The sequence below is a fragment of the Oryx dammah genome, unplaced genomic scaffold (assembly GCF_014754425.2).
Source record: "Oryx dammah isolate SB20612 unplaced genomic scaffold, SCBI_Odam_1.1 HiC_scaffold_3, whole genome shotgun sequence".
Taxonomy (NCBI): domain Eukaryota; kingdom Metazoa; phylum Chordata; class Mammalia; order Artiodactyla; family Bovidae; genus Oryx; species Oryx dammah.
Window position 1 is genome coordinate 2,720,849 of NW_024070187.1, and position 22,339 is coordinate 2,743,187.

Below are 22,339 nucleotides of genomic sequence, written 5' to 3' on the forward strand. Positions count from 1 at the left end.
TATGGACACCTTATCTTTGACAAAGGAGGCAAGAATATACAATGGAGTAAAGACAATCTCTTTAACAAGTGGTGCTGGGAAAACTGGTCAACCACTTGTAAAAGAATGAAACTAGATCACTTTCTAACACCGCACACAAAGATAAACTCAAAATGGATTAAAGATCTAAATGTAAGACCAGAAACTATAAAACTCCTAGAGGAGAACATAGGTAAACCCTCTCCGACATAAACCACAGCAGGATCCTCTATGATCCACCTCCCGGAATTCTGGAAATAAAAGCAAAAATAAACAAATGGGATCTAATTAAAATTAAAAGCTTCTGCACAACAAAGGAAAATATAAGCATAGTGAAAAGACACCCTTCCGAATGGGAGAAAATAATAGCAAATGAAGCAACTGACAAACAACTAATCTCAAAAATATACAAGCAACTTATGCAGCTCAACTCCAGAAAAATAAACGACCCAATCAAAAAATGGGCCAAAGAACTAAATAGACATTTCTCCAAGGAAGACATACGGATGGCTAACAAACACATCAAAAGATGCTCAACATCACTCATTATTAGAGAAATGCAAATCAAAACTACAATGAGGTACCACTTCACACCAGTCAGAATGTCTGCGATCCAAAAATCTGCAAGCAATAAATGCTGGAGAGGGTGTGGAGAACAGGAAACCCTCCTACACTGTTGGTGGGAATGCAAACTAGTACAGCCACTATGGAGAACAGTGTGGAGATTCCTTAAAAAATTGCAAATAGAACTGCCTTATGATCCAGCAATCCCACTGCTGGGCATACACACTGAGGAAACCAGAACTGAAAGAGACACATGTACCCCAATGTTCATCACAGCACTGTTTATAATAGCCAGGATGTGGAAACAACCCAGATGTCCATCAGCAGATGAATGGATAAGAAAGCTGTGGTACATATACACAATGGAGTATTACTCAGCTGTTAAAAAGAATACATTTGAATCAGTTCTGATGAGATGGATGAAACTGGAGCCGATTATACAGAGTGAAGTAAGCCAGAAAGAAAAACACCAATACAGTTTACTAACACATACATATGGAATTTAGAAAGATGGTAATGATGACCTTGTATGCAGGGCAGCAAAAAAGACACAGATGTGTATAGCAGACTTTGGACTCAGAGGGAGAGGGAGAGGGTGAGATGATTTGGGAGAATGGCATTGAAACATGTATAATATGTAAGAATCGAATCGCCAGTCTATGTCTGATGCAGGATACGGCATGCTTGGGGCTGGTACATGGGGATGACCCAGAGAGATGTTGTGGGGAGGGGGGTGGGTGGGAGGTTCATTTTGGGAACGCATGTACACCCGTGGTGGATTCATGTCAATGTATGGCAAAACCAATACAGAATTGTAAAGTAAAATAAAAAATAAATTAATTAATTAATTTAAAAAAAAAAGGAGATAACAAGAAAACTTTCTGGAGTTTTCTGATTCTTAAAAATAACCCGCCTAGATTAATCCTCTTGAGACATATTTTGGGGTCGCAAATTGCACTGCTTACAGTCCCACCTGGACTTTAGAAACTGCTCCAAAAGGCTTTCAGTCCAGAAGCTGAGTTGGTGAGTTATTCCATCCCACTGAACTGGTCTCTTTGTCCTGACAGTAGGTCAGTCCAGTTAAATTCATTTCAGCAGGTGGTGATAGAGTTGGGCTCTGAAAGTTAGACCTATGTGGTACTAGAAACCAGGTATTTAATAAGAACTCTCTCTGTGGAGACAAAAGAAAAACAAGATTAATGGTTGAAGCTAATTATAAACCACTTTCTGAGCCCAAGAGCTTCCCAGGTGGTTCAGTTCAGTTGAGTTCAGTTCAGTTTTCAGTCATGTCCAACTATTTGCAACCCCATGGACTGCAGCTCGCCAGGCCTCCCTATCCATCACTAACTACTGAAGTTTACCCAAACTCATGTCCATTGAGTCAATAATGCCATCCAACCATCTCATCTTCTGTCATCCCCTTCCTCTCCCACCTTCAATCTTTCCCAGCATTAGGGTCTTTTCCAATGAGTCAGTTCTTCCCATCAGCTGGCCAAAGTATTGAAGTTTCAGCTTCAGCATCAGCATCAGTCCTTCTAATGATTATTCAGGACTGGTTTCTTTAGGATGGACTGGTTGGATCTCCTAGCAGTCCAAGGGACTCAAGAGTCTTCTCCAACACCACAGTTCAAAAGCATCAATTCTTTGGTGCTCAGCTTTCTTTATACTCTAACTCTCACATCCATACATGACCACTGGAAAAACCATAGCCTTAACTAGATGGACCTTTGTTGGCAAGGTAATGTCTCTGCTTTTTAATATGCTATCTAGGTTGGTCATAACTTTCCTGCCAAGGAGTAAGCGTCTTTTCATTTCATGGCTGAAGTCACCATCTGAAGTGATTTTTGGAGCCCCCCCAAAATAAAAAGTCTGTCATTGTTTCCCCATCTATTTGCCACGAAGTGATAGGAGCAGATGCCAAGATCTTAGTTTTCTGAATGTTGAGCTTTAAGCCAACTTTTTCACTTTCCTCTTTCACTTTCATCAAGAGGCTCTTTAGTTCTTCACTTTCTGCCATAAGAGTGGTGTCATCTGCATGTCTGAGGTTATTGATATTTCTCCCAGTAATCTTGATTCCAAGATGTGTTTCATCCAGCCCATCATTTCTCATGATGTACTCTGCATATAAGTGGTAAAGAATCTGCCTGCCAATGCAGGAATCACAAGACTCTTGTTCAATCACTGGGTTGGGAAATCCCAGAGTAGGAAATGACAACCTGCTCTGGTATTCTGCCTGGAAAGTTCCATAGACAGAGGATCCTGGAAAGCTACAGTTTATGGGGCCGCAAAGAGCTGGACACAACTGAGCACACACATCACCTTCACCATTGGAGCCCATGGAGCAGCCATAGGCAAAATTTCTAGATGTCAGAGTCCAAGTACCTTTTTCAGTTTGAAATGTTCCTTATAATGTTATCAGGTGTTCAAGTAAACTTTTGAGGCATTCACACAGCAACAGGCATGAAGATTATCTAAACATGGGCTATTATAATAATCTTCCTTAAGTTTAAATCAAGTTGCTCAGCTTCAGCTTGCAGGGTTTCAGGAAAAGGATACTAATTTCGTTCAAAAGTGGAGAAAAAAATGGATATGTTAGTTTGGAAAGCTGTAGTCAAATATTTGAGGAAACTAGAAGAATGTGGAATCCAGTCCAGTTTACAGGTGGAAAAATAAATAAATAAATAAACTTCAGAGATGATTTGCAGAACTGGAATCTAATATCCACAACTGGGTATCATAGTTCTACTGAAACACATTTTTTTCTCTAAAGTCACCCACATTTCTACCAAAGTTACACAAGTGAAGACTAGTTTCTTTGCAAAATAGTCTTAGTTACACTAAACTTACATATTTACTTAAGTCCAGCAAGAATAGTGGGCTTCCCTAGTGCCTCAGATGGCAGAGAATCTGCCTGCAATGCCGGAGACCTGGGTTCAATCCCTGGGTCAGGAAGATCCCCTGGAGAAGGGAATGGCTGCCCACTCTAGTATTCTTGCCTGGAGAATTCCAGAAGAGCCTGGCTGGTTACAGTCCATGAAGTTGCAAAGAGTCGGACATGACTGAGCGACTAACATACATAGCAAAGCAAAAACAGTAACTGACCCAACAGACACTTTTAAATATGCTTTGCTGGAACTTTTTATAAGGAATCTCCACACTGAAATTTTAACAGTATTTCAAGATCAGGAAATCATGCTAAGGAATTGCCATCAGATTCACCTGTAATAGATTTAGGTTAATTTCTCTCTTCTTGAGGTCCCTCAAATATCCCAAGTTTCCTGCATCTGCAAGAAGTGACCTTCCTTATTCACCTGGTAAGGCTATTGGGAACCCTGTAAGCAAGGGGTTTTATGGAGCCATAAAGTCAGTCTTAGTTCCTTAAAGCTGTCCAGTCATCTCTGAGTCCATGTGTGCCTCTTTCAAATACAATATTTTGATCAAAGCCTTGGCAATATAACCAATGTTTCCAATTGTGCCCTGTTACAAGGAGAACAGATTCTTAGTAAACTTATGTAAATATTTATATCAGCATGAAAAGAAGAATACTCACTAAGAGTTTCCAAATTCTGGAGGGACCAGGCAAGGAGAATAAATATAAATGTTTCAATTCTGTTTACAAATGTATAATTCAGCAAATTGCTATAAATCATATTTAGCTTAAGAGAAAATGTTTCCTTATATTAGGGAAGCTAAGATTAAAAGGATGTGGTATTTCAGGTAAGAGTCATAAAAATTATAATCATATTCATCATTTCATTCAGTCCTGGGTAATTAATTCTTGTTTATCTTGACCTTTTGCTAGCAGTTTTTTATGAAGCTATTTTTTTGTGGATGTGTGTACACTCTTTAGTGGTATGACCACTATTATAGTTTAGTGGTATGACCTAATATTTTTAAAAGCCCTTAATTGTCAAAAAGCACTTTCTGTGAATCTTTTTGAAGATGAAGCATGTTTTATAAAGGCACCAGAGCAAAACAATGGTTATCTGTAAATGGCAAAAGGCATGGTTATAGATTTGATTATAATGCAACTGACAAGGAACTTAGTTATTTCTGCAACATACATTTTAAACTAACTAGAATTACTGATAATATTTTACCAGAACATGCAGATTTGCAGGAATTACATATGATTTTCACAACACATATAGCAAATATTAATCTATGCAATATAACCTAAGAAGGCTTATTGCTTATTTGGCAATGCTTCCCATTTAATTTGTCATGCCAAATAATTCTAATCAGTTTAATATCTCTCTGAGATTTTTCAGGGATTCTTTGAAAAAATCCCAAAGTTAGCTAAATATCAAAAGTACTTTATTTAGTGTTTGATTAGGGAAGATTATCAAAGATATCAAAAGATCTTAAAACACTTGATCAAGTAGCATCATAGATCACTGTGAAATAATACTTAGTTATCTACTTAATGAAATTGATAATAAAAGATTTCAAAAGCAAATACAAAAAGTTATACCATATTACTTCAAAGACAAAGAAACTTTTACTGTCTGTTATAAAAGCAGATTATAATAGTCCCATATAACTTTGTCCTCAACAGAGAGAAAACCAAATTCTAGTCTTACTTCAGCTTAAACTTTGATGTTAAAAATTATTCACTCAATTAAATTAATTCTTATCTTAACCACTCTTAATGACACACAAAACTGTTTTCTCAGGGTTCCTTTTCCAAACCCTCTGAAGCTTTCCTTTTAATATTCAGCTTTTGTCCTATGCCTGATCTCCCTGTCTCTCTTCCCTGCTCTTTCTCTCCATCTATCCATCTCCATCTCTCTCCATTTTAACTTCTCTTTAGGGCAAAATTACTTTTCTCCCCTTAACAAAATGTATTTCCATTCTTTATACCTTAAAAATTACTTGTGTATAAAATTCTTTCCTTGTTAATTTTAGTAGTTTTAATTACATGTGTTAATTAGAATTGCTGCTTTTGAACTGTGGTATTGGAGAAGACTCTTCAGAGTCCCTTGGACTGCAAGGAGATCCAACTAGTCCATTCTGAAGGAGATCAGCCCTTGGATTTCTTTGGAAGGAATGATGCTGAAGCTGAAACTCCAGTACTTTGGCCAGCTCATGAGAAGAGTTGACTCATTGGAAAAGACTCTGATGCTGGGAGGGATTGGGGGCAGGAGGAGAAGGGGACGACAGAAGATGAGATGGCTGGATGGCATCACTGACTCGATGGACGTGAGAGTGAGTGAACTCTGGGAATTGGTGATGGACAGGGAGTCCTGGCGTGCTGCGATTCATGGGGTCGCAAAGAGTCGGACACGACTGAGAGACTAATGTTAATTTCTAGGAAAACTAAGAAGTAAGCAATTGTGAATTGTTATACCAGCAATTTCTGATTGGCAAACTTGTTTTGTAATTTCTAGAAGCATATATTTCCTAATAGGATTTTAAATTTCAATGTGGTGGAAGAAATGCTTACTAATAAAACCAAATATTTTTATTTTTCTGTAATAAAATGAAAAAAGTAGTAAATTACACAAGTAGTAAATTACACTTGTTTAGCAATCAGTGTTTCAATAATTTACTTATTTTGAAATGATCTAGACATTCAATGAATTCCCATCATTTAACTTAATTTAGCAAAATTCTAAAGTTTTAAGTTACAAAAAGATTTTGGAAGCTATTTTTAAGTTTTATACCACTCACATCAACCTAAATCATTTGTTACTCAACAATTATGTTTAGATTACCCAGGAAAATTTCATGAAACATTATACAAAGTCAGCCATCATCCCAACCTATTTTTCTTACTGACAAATTTTATAGCAGAAAAAACAAACGACTTTGATAAATCTAGGTAGAATAAAAGTTTTATATTTAAGGTTCATAGCACTAAAGACACTAATTTTAATTAAAACAAATACTTTAAGTAGGTTTTATTTACTAAAGATTAACCCTAGACCATATGAACTTGAAAAACATTTGGGCTATTTTATACTGTATTTTTGAAAACTTTAGTATAAACTTTTGTTTGTTTTAGCCAAATAAGTAGAGCACTTTTTACAAATTAATTTTGGCAATACTGTTTAGATGTAGAAAAATATCATATCTGTAAAGTACAAACATGGAGCTACATACATACAGATAGGTATAGACAGAGTTCTTATACTTTTCATTTTCAAGCTTTAGTGATGAATTAGTTATAACACACGAGCTTATAAGTAACAGTTGTAATAAATGTCATTTAATTATGGCTAAGGTCTTTTATCATTTGTGGAGGAGACTTTTAAGATCTGTATTTGAACTTGACAAATAATCTTAAGGAGACTGTGATTTACAATTTGGACAGGAGAGCTCTTTTAGTAGTTTGTGTTTATAAAGGCCTTTCCCACACTTTCTCATTTTGGTTTTCATTCTACAGACTAAATTAACTGGGCTCAATCTCAGGCAAATCAGGCTCAATCTCAGGCAGATCTTCAGTGATCAATGCAAAGAAATAGAGGAAAAGAATAGAATGGGAAAGACTATAGATCTCTTCAAGAAAATTAGAGATACCAAGGGAACATTTCATGCAAAGATGAACACAATAAAGGACAGAAATGGTATGGACCTAACAAAAGCAGAAGATATTAAGAGAGGTGGCAAGAATACACAGAAGATCTATACAAAAAAGATCTTCATGACTCACATAACCACGATGGTGTGATTGCTCACACTCACCTAGAGCCGGACATCCTGGAATGTGAAGTCAAGTGGACCTTAGGAACCATCACACGAACAAAACTAGTGGAGATGATGGAATTCCAGTTGAGCTATTTCAAATCCTAAAAGATGATGCTGTGAAAGTGCTGCTCTCAATATGCCAGCAAATCTGGAAAACTCAGCAATGGTCACAGGACTGGAAAAGGTCAGTTTTCATTCCAATCCCAAAGAAAGGCAATTCCAAAGATTGTTCAAACTCCCACACAATTCCACTCATCTCACATGCTAGCAAAGTAATGCTCAAAATTATCCAAGCCAGGCTTCAACAGTACATGAACCGTGAAATTCCAGATGTTCAAGCTGGACTTAGAAAAGGCAGAGGAACCAGAGATGAAGTTGCCAACATCCATTGGATCATTGGAAAAGCAACAGAGGTCCAGAAAAACATCTATTTCTGCTTTATTGACTATGCCAAAGCCTTTGACTATGTGGATAACTCCAAACTGTGGAAAATTCTGAAAGAGATGGGAATACCAGACCACCTGACCTGCCTCTTGAGAAATCTGTGTGCTGGTCAAGAAGCAACAGTTAGAACTGGACATGAAACAACAGACTGGTTTCAAATTGGGAAAAGAGTACATCAAGGCTGTATTTTGTCACCCTGCTTATTTAACTTATATGCAGGATGGATGAAGCACAAGGTGGAATCAAGATTGCTAGGAGAAATATCAATAACCTTATATATGCAGATGACACCACCCTCATGGCAGAAATTGAAGAAGAACTAAAGAGTTTCAGGATGAAAGTGAAAGAGGAGAGTGAAAAAGTTGGCTTAAAACTCAACATTCAAAAAACTAAGATCATGGCATCTGGTCCCATCACTTCATGGCAAATAGATGGGGAAATGGTGACAGACTTTATTTTGGGGGGCTCCAAAATCACTACAGATGTTGACTGCAACTCTGAAATTAAAAGATACTTGCTCCTTGAAAGAAAAGTGATGACCAACCTAGACAACGTATTAAAAAGCAAAGACATTACTTTACCAACAAGGGTTAGTCTAGTCAAAGCTACAGCTTTTCCAGTGGTCATGTATAGATGTGAGAGTTGGACTATAAAGAAAGCTGAGTGCTGAAGAATTGATGCTTTTGAACTGTGGTGTTGGAGAAGACTCTTGAGCATCCCTTGAACTGCTAGGAGATCCAACCAGTCAATCCTAAAGGAAATCAGTCCTTAATATTCATTGGAAGGACTGATGCTGAAGCTGAAACTCCTACTTTGGCCACCTGATGTGAAAAACCAGCTCATTGGAAAAGACCCTGATGCTGGGAAAGATTGAAGGTGGGAGGAGAAGGGGATGACAGAGGATGAGATGGTTGGATGGCATCATTGATGTGATGGACATGAGTTTGAGTAGGCTCTGGGCGTTGGTGATGGGAAGGGAGGCCTGGAGTGCTGCAGTCCATGGGGTTGCAAAGAGTTGGACATGACTGAGCTACTGAACTGAACAGAATCTCATGCAATTGTGGACTGAGTTTATATTTCTGATTTTGTAGAGATATGCAAGATAATTACAGTCACTTCCCTTATCATGATCATTGGCCTTCACCTTCCATCTCACACTGTGTTGGCTCAAACGAGCCTACTTACAAGCCCTTAGCAAATTCGGCTAACATTGTTGGAAGGGTGGATTTGTATGTCTTGTCTTATAATACCAGGCAGGGTAAATATTCCCCAATGAGACACAGTGTTCATCCCACAACAAATTAGGAAAAAGAGATATGACCACTTTACATAAAGCCCGTTCAAATACATTAATTGCCCTACAAATGTTCAGCTCAATTTCATCAACATTTATAACTCCAACCACAGCCTCCACAAGACCCAGTCAGTAAGTCTCAGTCCAACAGTACTGGGTAGGGTAAATTTTCCTAGCCAGTCAAAACAGACAGTCCCATAAAATACTCAAGTAACATCAACACAACCTTTTCGTATAACATCTACTCCAACTTTTCAAATTTTGTAATCCTATCATCCCTTGTGCTTTCACATTTTCTCAATCTAGGTGTAGCCTGAGTCTGAGTTCCACGAGTGGATTGTGGTACCACAGCATGTGGGGTTCCTGAATCAGATTTCCAGAAACTTCTTTTCATCCTCATTACATTATACCCATTCCTGTGTAAAAGGCTTTGAGTCTCCAGTGAGGGGTCAAGCCAAGTGACAAGGTCATTTGTCAGTTTTTAACTTCAGTATTCACTTTAACTCTTGCCCCAAGTGATTCTTGGTCATTTTTCATTGTAGTTTGTGTATCTAGCTTTATAAATTTCTCCAAAATGTGGTAAATTAAGTGGACTTGTTAGGGTTTCTTAATGTTGGTGGGACCAGTAGGGGCCCTCCAAACAAGTACTGCTGTAGTCAAAATTTTAACTCTCTGAAATTGAAAGATGGACAATTTCTTGCTCCTTGCTCCTTGGAAGAAAAGCTATGACCAACCTGGACAGTGTATTAAAAAGCAGAGATATCACTTTGCCTACAAAGGTCAGTCTAGTCAAAGCTATAGTTTTTCCAGTAGTCATGTACGGATGTGAAAGCTGGACCTGGTTTCCATCCCTGGGTCAGGAATATCCCCTGGAGAAGGAAATGACAATCCACTCCAGTATTCTTGCCTGGAAAATTACATGGATGGAGGAGCCTGGTAGGCTAAAGTCCATGCCGTCACAAAGAGTCAGACATGACTGAATGACTTCACTTCATTTCACTTCGAATTCTTTCTGCACTGAGACATAAAGGACCAAAGCTCTTCAGAGCCCCCAAGAATGATTCCTAACAATTTCAAGAGTATTTTACCAAACGTATCAAGAGTCTCTTAAGTTCAAAGAACTAGCTGCACAAATATTTTCTCCAGCTAATCTAATTTTAGAGAAGATAAAAAGGACTCTTAGCTCTCTCATTTCCAACAGACTATGCAGGCAGAGCTCCAGAAGACTAATTGACAGGATAAGAATTCTTTATTTTTTAGTTCTTAACTTCTGTTGGCTTTTGTCAGCTGTCCCAGGATCTCTGAGCGGCAGCAGCCCTCGGGCAAGTAATGTCCAGCACGCAAAATTAACTCCTGCTGGGTTTGCCAACTGTCAGGGAGGAACAGATTTCCTTCTCCCCTTCTAAGTTCCTCTGGCTGGTCTAAAAATTAAACTGACATGAGACAGATTAACAAGATAAAATCAAGCAAATTTTTAATAACACGAGAGAGACAGGAAAACTGAGTAACTCAGCAAAATGGCTGAAATTCTCACTTTAAATGCTGTCTTCAACTAAACACAAAAGAAGATGTCGTGGGTAGTGTTTTGGGACTTCAGAGGGGAAAAAGGCAATTCATGGAGATGGAAAAGCAAATGTTGGTAAAAATCTTTGCTGGGCCAGGCAGAGATTATGGGACACAAAGTGGACTCTGATATCTAGCTAGGCTCTGTTCCCCCTCCACAACTGGCCATATTCTTTGTTCATGTCAATGGAGATCACTATACACTAGGAATAGACCCTTTATCTGATATCCTTTGTGCAGTTAAGGGGGAGGTAACTAAAAAACTTCTGACTCTTCTACTTCTTAAAAATAATCAGCCTAAATTAATCTTCATGCAAAAAAGACATATTGTGAGGTGAAAAATTTTGTTCTTTTATAGCATTTTTATATAATTTGTACATATTTTCTTATATATGCATAAAATATTATGTAAAAATACACCAAAAATGATATTATGTACTGCCTAGGGGAAATTCTAGGGTCTTGGAGACAGAAGTAAATAGGTGTTTTTCTCTGCATTTATTCTTGTATTTTTGAAGTTTGAATCAAAGGACTATGTTATTTATTCAAATCACACATAAATATGATTAAAATTGTTTGGAATGCCAAACCAGAGAACTTTTTTAAACCAAAACTATAATGAGAAAATAGAAACAATTACTAAGAAAAATTAGCTATTCATGCAAAAAAATCCTCCATTATTTAGACCATGGTCTATTATGGGAAAATTAAAACTTAAAAAACTATTTATTCATTTGGCTGCATTGGGCCTTAGTCACAGCACACAGGATCTTTCACTATGGCACACGGACTCTCTGGTTGTGGCATCTGGGGTCCACACATTGAGCCTGGTTGTTGTACATGTACTTCAGTAGTTGCCGTGACTGGGTTGGCTTAGTTTGCCAACCCAGATCTTGTGGCATGTGAGATCTTAGTTCCAGGAATCAAACCTCTGTCCCCTGCATTGCAAGGTAAATTCTAAACTACTGAAAAACCAGAGAAGTCTCAAAAAATTAAATACTTCTGTGGAAATTTTAATAAAAATATCCATCCCTTTGTGGTTATTGGTTTTATTTCCCCTTGGTTCTACAGCAGAAACAATCTTCATATTTTCATGTAGTAAACATTTTTGGAATTGCTCATACATGTTGGCTCTATTACAGCATCTTTAACTTCAGTAAATATTTACATTTAACAAGTAAAAGTTGACAAGACTGCCCATGTGTAAAAATCTTTTTATTAAATATTTACTTTCCTTCTGTGCTGGATGATTATGATCGACATGATCTTTAAGGTGGTTATAGAGAAGTAATAAGAGTGCAGTGTTAGAATTCACTCACTGTAGAGTGCAGTGTTGGAATGCACTCAGAATTCATCCCTGTATGTTTTCTCCAATATGCAGTGTATCCTTATAAGTGATTGTTTAAAGATGATTTCAGTAAGATATTACTTAGATCTTTAAGGGATAAGTTACCTTCCATTTATAAAATTGAAGTATACTTAACTAATGTTTCAGGTGCAGAGCAAGGTGATTCAGTGATACAAGTATATTATTTTTGAAACTACTTTCCATCATAGGTTATTACAAGATATTGACTATAGTTCCCTATGTTATACAGTAAACCTCTGTTGATTGTTAGATATCTATTTTTAAATTAGAAATCTAGCCTTGCATTCATATTAAGTCAACTGGAATCAAAATGGCATAATATTTTTAGTCAGGTAAAAATTTATATTTTATTATATATATACAAAAAAGAAAAAAGAAAACTGACTTTTTCAGGAAAAGGTCAGTTCATTCCAATCCCAAAGAAAGGCAATGCCAAAGAATGTTCAAACTACTGCACAATTCCACTCATCTCATACACTAGCAAAGTAATGTTCAAAATTCTCCAAGCCAGGCTTCAATAATACACGAACCATGAACTTCCAGATGTTCAAGCTGGTGTGGAAAAGGCAGAGGAACCAAAGATTAAGTTGCCAACATCTGCTGGATCATCAAAAAAGCAAGAGAATTCCAGAAAAACATCTACTTCTGCTTCACTGACTATGCTAAAGCCTTTGACTGTGTGGATCACAACAAACTGTGGAAAACCCTTCAAGAGATGGGAATACCAGACCACCTGACCTGCCTCTTGAGAAATCTATATGTAGGTCAAGAAGCAACAGTTAGAACTGGACATGAAACAATGGACTGGTTCCAAATTGAAATAGGAGTACATCAAGGCTGTATATTGTCACCCTGCTTATTTAATTTATATGCAGAATACATTATGAAAAATGCCATCTTGCATGAAGCACAAGCTGGAATCAAGATTGATGGAAGAAATGTCAATAACCTCAGATATGCAGATGACACCACCCTTATGGCACAAAGTGAAGAGCTAAAGAGCCTCTTGATGAAAGTGAGAGAGGAGAGTGAAAAAGCTGGCTTAAAACTCAACATTCAAAAAATTAAAATCATGGCATCCGGTCCCATCACTTCATGGCAAATAGATGGGAAAACAATGGAAATAGTAAGAAACTTTATCATTTTTGGCTCCAAAAGCACTGCAGATGGTGACTGCAGCCATGAAATTAAAATAGTTTATTCCTTGGAAGAAAAGCTATGACCAACCTAGACAGCATAATAAAAAGCAGAGACATATTTTGCCAACAAAGGTCCATCTAGTTGAAGCTATGGTTTTTCCAGTAGTCATGTATGGATGTGAGAGTTGGACTATAAGGAAAGCTGAGCAGCAAAGAAACAATGCTTTTGAGCTGTTGTGTTGGAGAATACTCTTGAGAGTCCCTTGGACTACAAAGAGATCCAACCACTCCATCCTAAAGGAGATCAACCTTGGGTGTTCATTGGAAGGACTGATGAATGGCAAACTACTTCAGTATTCTTGCCCTGAGAACCCCATGAACAGTATGAAAAGGCAAAAAGATGCGACACTGAAAGATGAACTCCCCAGGTTGGTAGATGCCCAATATGCTGATTGAATGCAGGAGGAGAAGGGGATGGCAGAGTATGAGATGGTTGGATGGCATCACTGACTTGATGGACATGAGTTTGAGCAAGCTCTGGGAGTTGGTGATGGACAGGAAAGCCTGGCGTGGTGCAGTCCATGGGGTCACAAACAGTCGGACATGATTGAGTGACTGAACTGAACTGACTGGTATGCATACAAAAGCTTTTCTACTATACTTCTTATAGGCTTTAGAAAGAATATTTTTAAAAAAAGGAAGAGATGGAGAAATTGGAGAACATAAACTGAATAAAATTGTAGCACTGAATATGAAATAGAAAAAGTGAAACAAACTAGATAATAATAAAAGATCATCATATGATCCAGCTGTTTTTAAACGTGAGTGCTCATTAGAAACATACCTGGAGCCTTGGAGGAAAAAAAAAATAATACCTGAGTGTTTGTATTTTTTGAAATATTTCAAGATAATTCTGATATACATCTGGATTTTTTTAAATTTATTTATTTATTTTTTTCATCTGGATTTTTAAAAGTGATTATAGGCTTTACTATTAGATCCTGTTTTGGTGATATAATGTTCTATTATTTTCTATTGACCAATCATAATCCAATGGTATTGAGTAATAGTTATATAATCACAATAGTAAAAGATGTTTAGCATTTTTCACAATCAATAGCCAGACAAAAAATAAAAGACAATTATATTACAAGCCATAATGGGAACATGATTAACTTAACAATGTAAAATAATGACATAATTTGAGGAGAGGTCAAGAAGAATGATGCTGTAAGTGGAAGTGCGTATATGCACATGTTTTCTTCCACCCAGCCAGTCTATGTCTTTTAGTTGGTGCATTTAATCCATTTACATTTCAGGTAAAGTATGATCTTATTACCATTTTATTGATGTTTTGGGTTTATTTTCTGTAGACCTTTTCCTTCCTTTTTGCTTCCTGCATAGAGAAGTTCCTCTAGTGTTTGTTGTAAAGCTCGTTTGGTGGTGTTGAATATCTTAACTTTTGCCTGTCTGGAAAGCTTTTGATTCCTCCATCAAATATGAAAGAGAGTTTTGCTGGCTAGAGTATTCATGGTGTGGGTTCTTCCCTTTAATCACTTTAAATATATCATGCCATTACGTTCTTGTTTTCAGAGTTTCTATTGTGAAATCAGTTGATAGCCTGCTGGAGGTTCCCTTGAATATTATCTGTTGTTTTTCCCTTGTTGCTTTTAATATTTTATCTCTGTCTTTAATTTTTGTCAGTTTGATTACTATATGTCTTGGTGTGTTCCTCCTTTGGTTTAACCTTCCTGGGACTCTCTGTGCTTCCAGGATTTGGTTGACTATTTCATTTCCCATGTTCAGGAAGTTTTCAGCTATTATATCTTCAGATATTTTTTCAGATCCTTTCTCTCTTCTCCTTCTGGAACCCCTATAATGCAAATGTTGATGCATTTAATGTTGTCCCAGATGTCTCTTAGGCAGTCTTCATTTCTTTTCTTTTTTTTAAATATTCTGTTCTGTAGCAGTAATATCAACCATTCTGTTCTCTAGGTCACTTATCCATTCTTCTGCATCAGCTACTCTGCTATTGATTCCTTCTAGTGTATTATTCATCTCTGTTTGTTCTTTAGTTATCCAAAATCTTTGGTAAACATTTCTTGCATCTTCTTTGCCTCCATTCTTTTTCAAGATCCTGCATCATCTTCACTATCACTATTCTGAATTCTTTTTCTGGAAGGTTGCCTATTTCCACTTCATTTAGTTGTTTTTCTGGAATTTTGCCCTGACTTTTCATCTGGGACATAACTTTCTGCTTTTTCATTGTAATTAACTTTCTGTAAACCAGTCCATTCTAAAGGTGATCAACCTGGGGATTTCTTTGGAAGGAATGATGCTAGAGATGAACTCTGGTACTTTGGCCACTTCATGCAAAGAGTTGACTCATTGGAGAAGACTTTGATGCTGGGAGGGATTGGGGGCAGGAGGAGAAGGGGACAACCCAGGATGAAATGGCTGGATGGCATCACTGACTCGAGGGACACGAGTCTGAGTGAACTCCGGGAATTGGTGGTGGACAGGGAGGCCTGGCGTGCTGTGATTCATGGGGTCGCAGAGAGTCGGACACCACTGAGCGACTGAACTGAACTGAATATGGCTTTTGTTTTAGCCACTGTGAGACTGTTCTTCTTGTCCTCTAATGAATGAGGCTAAAAGGCTTGTATAAGCTTCTTGATGGGAGGAATTGGCAATGGGAAAAACTGGGTCTTGTTCTGGTGGGCAGGGCCTTACTCAATCCAAGTATCTGCTGATTGGTGGGGTTGCCCTCCTCCCTGGTAGTTGTTTGGCCTGAGGCAACCCAGCCATGGGGTCTATGGACCCTTTGGTAGGGTTAATGGTGAAATTCAAGGTTTATGCCAAGGGGGACCTTCCAGTGCCCCCATTCCTGTGGTGAGCCCCTGCCAACCCATGCCACCAACATCTCCACAGGAGGCCCTCCAACACTAGCAGGTAGCTTTGGTTCAGTCTCCTGTGGGGTCACTGCTCCTTTCCTCTGGCTCTTAGTGTCTGCAAAATTTTGTTTGTGCCCTCTAATACTGGAGTCTCTGTTTCCCTCAGTCCTCTGGAAGGCCCATAATCAAATTCCACTGGCCCTCAAGGCCAGATTATCTGGGGATTCCCAGTCCTTTTGTCAGATTCTGATGCTGGGAAGCATGACATGGAATTGAGGACCTAAACAATAGTGTGAGAACTTCTTTGGTTTCATTTGTTCTCCAGTCTGTGGGTCATCAACCCGGCAGTATGGGATTTGATTTTACTGTGATTGCATGTCTGCTATCACCTCCCTGTAGCTTCTTCTTTGTCTTTAGACATGGGAGATCTTTTTTGGTGGGTTCTAATGTCCTCCTGACAATAGTTGGTCAACAGTTAGCTGCAATTTTGGTGCTCTCGCAAGAGGAGATTAGCATACATCCTTCTACTCTGCTGTCTTGAACCAGAACTCTTAGCTTTTGCTTTTATTTAAGGATAGCAAAAACTGGAAGCCATGCAACACTACTGGTTGTCTTAAGGAACCAGGACTTTAACTTAAGGATTCTTAAAGAATGCAAGAATTTAGTTTAGGAAAAAAAAAATCTCAAAAAAAAATTATACTCTTTTTGTGAGCAAAACTGGCCTTATAATAGAGTATATATATTTTTCTCTTTGTAAAATTTATTTTAAAATTTTATATGATTTTGAAAGATTACTTTCCCTATTTTACCCATGTCATACAACAGCCCTCAGCCTATTTGCCTACAGTAGTTTGTATGCCTACCACTCCCTCACACCTGTTTTGTCCATCTCCCTCTTTAGGAAACCACTAGTCTGTTCTAGTTTAAACCACTAGTTTAAAAGACTCTTGCTCCTTGGAAGAAAGACTGACCAAACTAGAGAGCATATTAAAAAGCAGAGATATTACATTGCCAACAAATGTCTGTTTAGTCAAAGCTGTGGTTTTTCCAGTAGTCATGTATGGATATGAGAGTTGGACTCTAAAGAAAGCTGAGCACAGAAGAACTGATGCTTTTGAGCTGTGGTGCTGGAGAAGACTCTTGAGAGTCCTTGGACAGCAGGGAGATCAAACCAGTCAATCCTAAAGGAAATCAGTTCTGAATATTCATTTGAAAGACTGATGCTGAAGTTGAAACTCCAATAATTTGGCCACCTGATGTAAAGAACTGACTCACTGGAAATGACCCTGATGCTGGGAAAGATTGAAGGCAGGAGGAGAAGGGGATGACAGAGAATGCGATTGTTAGATGGCATTACTGACTTGATGGACACGAGTTTGAACAAGCTCTGGGAGTTGTTGATGGACAGGGAAGACCAGCGTGCTGCAGTCCATGGGGTCGCAAAGAGTCGAATACGACTAAGCAGCTGAGCTGAATTGAGTTTGTTCTCTGTATATATGAGTCTGATTGTTTTTTTGTTATATTCACTAGTATGTGTATTATTTAGATTCTACATATAAGTGATATAATGCAATATTTGTCCTTTTTGTCTGACTTCTTTCACTGAGCATAATTCCTTCCAAATCCATCAATGTTGCTGAAAATGGCAAAAATATATTTTTAAAATGGTTGTATTTCATTATAAGTATGTGTGTATATATATATATACACATATTTCATTGTATGTATATATATGTACATATATGCATATATACATGTATGTATATATGTACATATATGCATATATACATGTATGTATATATATGTACATATATGCATATATACATGTAAATATATGTATATATACATGTACAGACATGCAATTTATTCATATATGTATGCTGCTGCTCCTGTTTAGTTTCTAAGTTGGGTCTGACTCTCTGTGAACCCATGAACTGTAGCTCTCCAGCATCTTATTTCCATGGAATTTTCCAGGCCAGATACTGGAGTTGCCATTTCTTTCTTCAGGAAATTTCCCAACCCAGGAATCAAACCTATAACTTCTGATTGGCAAGTGAATTCTTTACCACTGAGACACCTAGGAAAGTCCCATATATATGTATGCTGTTGCTGTTTTTTAGTCACTCAGTCATGTATGATTCTTTGTGACCCAATGGACTGCAGCATTCCAGACTCTCCTGCCCTCCATTATCTCCTGGAATGTACTTAAATACATGTCCATTGAGTCAGTGATGCTATCTAACCATCTTATCCTCTGTCACCCCTTTCTCCATTTGCTTCAATCTTCCCCACTATCAGGATCTGACCCAGTGAGTTGGTTCTTCCCATTGTGTTGCAAAGTATTGGAGCTTCAGCTTCAGTATCAGTTCTTCCAATGAATGTTCAGGGTTGATTTTTTTTTTTTTAGAATTGACTAGTTTGATCGAAGGGACCCTCAAACATCTTCTCCACACCACAATTTGAAAGCATCAGTTTTTCAGTGGCCAGGCTTCTTTATGCTTCAACTCTCACATCCATACATGACTACTGGAAAAACCATACCTTTGAACTGTATGGACTTTTGTCGACAAAGTGATGTATATGCTTTATAATATGCTATCTAGGTTTGCCATAGCTTTTCTCCCAAGGAGCAACGTCTTTTAGTTTCATGGCTACAGTCAACATGCACAATGATTTTTGAAACCAAGAAAATAAAATCTATCACTGTTTCCATTTTTTCCCCTTCTATTTGCCATGAAGTAATGGGACTGGATGTTATGATCTTAGTTTTTTGATTGTTTAGTTTCAAGCTACTTTTTTCACTCTCCTCTTTCACCTTCATCAAGAGGCTCTTTAGTTTCTCTTCACTTTCTGCCATTAGAGTGGTATCATCAGCATATCTGAGGTTATTGATATTTCTCCCAGCAATCTTGATTCCAGCCTGTGCTTCATCCAGCCCAGTATTTCACGTGATGTTCTCTGCATGCAAGTTAAATAAACAGGGTGACAATACACAGCCTTGACATATTCCTTTCCCAATTTCAATGATCCGTGTTCCATGTCTGGGTCTAACTGTTGCTACTTAACCCACATAACACGTTTCTTAGGAGACAGGTAAAGTTGTCTGGCACTCCAGTCTCTTTAACAATTTTATTTTTCATTTGTTATGATCCACACAGTCAAAGCTTTTAGCATAGTCAATGAAGCAGAAGTAGATATTTTTCTGGAATTCCCTTGCTTTCTTTATGATCCAATGAAAATTGCCAATTTGATCTCTGATTCCTCTCTTTTCTAAACACAGCTTGTGCATCTGGAAGTTCTTGACTCACATACTGCTAAAGCCTAGCTTGAAGAATTTTGAGCATAACCTTGTCAGCCTGTGAAATAAGTATGGTCGTTTGAACATTCTTTGGCATTGCCCTTATTTGGGATTGGAATGAAAACTGACCTTTTCCATTTCTATAGCCACTGCTGAGTTTTCCAGTTGAGTGCAACACTTTAACAGCATTATCTCTTAGGATTTTAAATAGTTCATGTCGAATTCCATCACCTCCACTAGCTTTGTTCATCATAATGCTTCCTAAGGCCCACTTGACTTTATGCTTCAGATTGTCTGGCTCTAGGTGAGGAATTACACCATTGTGGTTATTAGAGTCATTAAGACATTTTTCGTATAGTTCTTCTGTATATTCTTGCCACCTCTTCTTAATTTTTTCTGCTTCTATTAGGTCCTTATCATTTCTGTCCTTTATCATGCCCATTCTTGCATGAAATAGTCCCTTCATATCACTCAACTTCTTAAAGAGATTTCTAGTCTTTCCCATTTTATTGTTTTCCTCTATTTCTTTGCATTGTTCATTGAAGAAGGCCTTCTTATCTCTCCTTGCTATTCTCTGGAACTCTGCATTCACTTGGGTGTATCTTTCCTTTCTCCTTTGCCTTTCACTTTTCTTCTTTCCTCAGCTATTTGTAAAGCCTCTTCAGACAACTACCTTTCCTTCTTGCATTTCTTTTTCTTTGGGAACCTCTTGGTCACCACTTCCTGTACAATGTTATAAATCTCCATCTATAGTTCTTCAGACACTTGTTTTACCAGATCTAATCACTTGAACCTATTCCACACCTTCACTGTAAAAGGGATTTGGGATGGTATAAGGGATTTGATTTAGGTCACATTGAATGGCCTAGTGGTTTTCCCTGCTTTCTTTTATTCACGTTGTGTGTTTATTCACTCAGTTGTGTCCAACTCTTTGCCACCCCATGGACTACAGCCTGCCAGGATCCTCTGTCCATGGGGATTATCCAGGCAAGGATACTGGTGTGGGTTTCCATGCCTTCCTCCAGGGGATCTTCCCAACCCAGTGATTAAACCCAGGTCTCCCACACTGAAGGCAAATTCTTTACCATCTAAGCCACCAGGAAAGCCCTCTTTTATACATATGTATATGAAAATGAAAGTAACAATGTTAGTTGCTCAGTGGAGTCTGATTCTTTGCCATCTAATGGACTGTAGCCCTAGTCCATAAAATTCTCCAGGCAAGATTATTGGAGTGGGTAGCCATTCCCTTCTTCAGCAGGTCTTCCCAACCCAGGGATCAAACCAAGGTCTGCTTCCAGTGTATGTATATGTGTATAAATATACATATATATGTTTTATCTATCTATCTATCTATCTATCTATCTATCTTTAAATATAGGTATCTATATAATATGTTTATATAAGCATATATGTTTTATATATATATATATATATATAGTTATATATATAAACACCTTTACTTTTTCATCTGTTGCACACTAAGGTTGTTTTCATTTCCTGGCAATTATAAGTAATGATGTTATGAACACTTAAATGCTTGCATATTTTTGAATTAATGGCTTAGTCTTTATAAAGACTAAGTGGAGAAGGCAATGGCACCCCACTCCAGTACTCTTGCCTGAACAATTTCGTGGACAGAGGAGCCTGGTAGGCTGCAGTCCATGGGGTCGTGAAGAGTCGGACATGACTGAGCGACTTCCCTTTCACTTTTCACTTTCATGCACTGGAGAAGGAAATGGCAACGCACTCCAGTGGTTTTGCCTGGAGAATCCCAGGGACGGGGGAATCTGGTGGGCTTCTGTCTATGGGGTTGCACAGAGTCAGACACGACTGACGTGACTTAGCAGCAGCAGCAGCATACATACATATATATATCCAGGAGTGGAATGGCTAGTTCATGTTGTAGTGCTACTTTTAGTTTTTTAGGAAATCCACATACTGCTTTCTGGAGTAGCCACACCAATTTATGTCCTCACCAATAGTATATGGGAGGTTATCTTTTTTCCACATTCTCACCAGCATTTATTATTTATGCTCATTTTGATCATGGCTATTTTATAGGTGTGTGGTGATATTCCACTGTGGTTTTTATTTACATTTCTCTGATTTTGAACGATGTTGAGCTATCTTTTTGTGTGCCCATTGGCCTGCAGCATTTCCTCCATTTGAAAAATGTCTATTCAGTTCTTCTGCTCATTTTTTAAACAGTTTGTTTATTTTTTGGATGTTGAATTGTATGAGCTGTTTTTATATGTTGGATATTAATGGCTTAAGTTATATCATTAGCAAATATTTTCTCCCATTCAGTAGGTTGTCTTTTCATTTTGTCAGTCATTTCCTTTGCTGTGCAGAAGTTTTAAAGTTTAATTAGTTTCCATTCATTCATTTTTTGTTTTTATTTCCTTTATTTTAGGAGATTGATTTAAAAAGTATTGTTATGATTTATGTCATATACCTATCTATTACAGATCTTTGGTTTCCAGTTACTTTAAGTGCTTTTTTAGTAGCAGTTTCTCTATATATATGTGAGCATTTTGAGTTGCTGATCTCTTAATTTCAAATGCATTTTTTAAACCCTGCATTTATACTCTCCTCCCCTCATGATTACTGTTTTTGATTTAATATTTTACATCTAATTGTTTTGTGTACCCCTTAACTGCTTATTGTGGATACAGATGACTTTACTAATTTTGCCTTTTAACCTCTCTACTGCTTTTGTGTGTGAATGATTTTCTACCTTTATGTATGTTTACCTTTATCAGTGAGCTTTTCATTTTATAATTTTCTTGTTTCTAGTTGTGGCCTTTTCTTTCTCACCTTTAATATTTGTTGTAAAACTGGTTTGTTGGTGCTTAATTCTCTTAGCTTTTGCTTGTATGGAACACTTTTGATTTCTCCATCAAAACTGAACAAGTGCTTGTTTAGGTAGAGTATTCTTGGCTGTAAGTTTTCCCCTTTCATCACTTTAAGTATATCATGCCACTTTCTTCTGGCCTACAGAGTTACCATTGACAAAAGCAGCTGAGAGTCTTATGGGGATTCCTCTGTGTGTTATGGGCTTCCCTG